Raw genomic sequence first — 2,198 nt, forward strand, 5'->3', positions numbered from 1 at the left:
TGTGGTATTAAGCATATTTATGTTGTGCAACTATCAACATCAATAATCTCCAGGAATTTTTCTCAAACTGAAAACTCAGACACAATTTTAAGATTCCTTTTACTGCCCCCTCACTATGTGGTGACTACTATTCCAGTAGGGAATATGATGAGGGATTAAACTCATCAAAAGCTAGAAAGAAAAAGTGACCAAGGAGCCAATATTCACTAGTCAACAGGTTTAGTTTTTGCTGCACTTTTAAATCTGCATTCACAGTGGATGCCACAGGTCCTGAGATTAGACAGCTCTACAGTGGAGTCTCCTCAGGGCATACTTAATGTCCCTGTTCCTCAGGCTGTAGATGAAGGGATTCAACATGGGGGTGATCTCACTGTACATCACTGAGGTCAAGGCACCCTTTTTCAGAGAAGATGATATAGCTGAACCAAGGCACACTCCTAATGCTGTCCCATAAAATAAGCAAACAATGGACAAATGGGACCCACAGGTGGAGCAGGCTCTAGATCTCCCACATGATGATGGGATTCTCAGGATTGAGGAAATAATTTTATAGTAAGAGTAGAAGATTCCAGAGATAGGAAGAAAACCATATATGACACCAACAAAGTACAGTACAATGTTACTGGTTAAGGTCACAGAGCAGGAAAGATTAAGAAGCTGAGAAGGGTCACAGAAGAAATTCAAACTTTCCACATCTTTGAAGTAAGTAAATTGTAAGACAAATTATGCAACTGTGAATCCACAAGGCTCAACAAAAAAGACAATAAAACTAAGAAGACACAGAGTCGAGAGTTCATGATGACTGTGTAATTTAGGGGGTGACAGATGGCCACAAACCCATCATAGGCCATCATGGTCAGAAGCATGTCATCCATACATCCATAAAGGATCAAAAAGACAACTGTGTCAGGCATCGCCCATGAGAGATGATTCTGTTATGAGTTGAAATGCCCACAATCATCTTTGGAACAGTGTTGGTGGTGAAGCACATGTCAGCCAAAGACAGGTTGGAGAGAAAGAAGTACATGGAGGTGTGGAGGTGCGAATCAGAGCTGGCAGCTAGGATGATGAGCAGGTTCCCTACCACTGTGAACAGGTACATGGTCAGGAACAGTCCAAAGAGGATGGGCTGAAGTCCAGGGTTATCTGAGAGACTCATGAGATAAAACTCTGCTACATGTGTTATATTTTGTGATTTTACATTGCTTGGACAGCTTTGAAAATGAAAGAAGGGTTAGAAATTAGAAATAAACATATCACTCCACACTGTGTCTGGGTATCAGAACTTTGTATGAAGCAAATTTCTTGTAAGATCTTTACATTTGCCACATACTTTTAGAAATATTTCAGTTTTGACTAAAAAGCACTATTCAATAGAATAGTTTCTACTACATTTTTACTTTATTCCTTCTTTGTATTCACATTTATATTAGATTCTAGCGAACAATATTACATAACTAAAGGCATTACAGACAATACTTCTTTATTATAGTAAAAAAACTTTATTTTACTCTAATACTAGTAGATATTAGTAAAGAAAATAGAAAAATCAATTATATGAAAAAAGTAATTTTCATAATAAAAATGATCAGAGAATAAGTATGATAAATGCACTGTGCATCATGATGATAAAACAGTAGATTTTTATTAGCTAATCTCTCAGCTCATTTCCTAATAATACTGCTGATACAAGGTATCACCTCATACACCATACTGACCTTGAACTATTAATCCTCGTTACTCTACTTCCCAAGGGCTGGATATAGAATATTTATAAATACTCTATAAGAGCTAAGACAATGTTCATCAATATTATTCAAAATAAGGTTGAGTGTTTGTAAACACAGAACATTTTTCTTTGCTAATCAAATTTTCCTATTATTTTTCAATTTCTGATTTCCTGGAAATAAAAGTTAATTGAAATAAGCAAATTGTCTTTTTAAAATTTATTTAATATATGTGTTAGATATTTTTCTCTTATTACTAAGACAAAATATGCAACATTCCATATTAAAGGAGAAAGCTTTATTTGGCTCACAGTTTGTAGAGCTTTCAGTTCACAGTTGGCTGACTTCCAGGCATGGTACCATTGCAGAGGAGAAACAGTTCATGGCAAAGCAACAGGAACAAGCATAGCTCCTTCTATGCCTTTTATCTTTTATCCAGGCTACTATAGATGGGTCACACACACACACAAA

General features: G+C 36.1%; 1 pseudogene; it reads right to left on the bottom strand.

Moving 5' to 3' along the window:
* Positions 1 to 276: 276 nt before the first annotated feature.
* On the bottom strand, positions 277 to 1,207 carry LOC104867600 (annotated as a pseudogene).
* Positions 1,208 to 2,198: the final 991 nt, after the last annotated feature.

This window comes from Fukomys damarensis, unplaced genomic scaffold (genome assembly GCF_012274545.1).
Source record: "Fukomys damarensis isolate Sample0158 unplaced genomic scaffold, DMR_v1.0_HiC HiC_scaffold_37, whole genome shotgun sequence".
Lineage (NCBI taxonomy): Eukaryota > Metazoa > Chordata > Mammalia > Rodentia > Bathyergidae > Fukomys > Fukomys damarensis.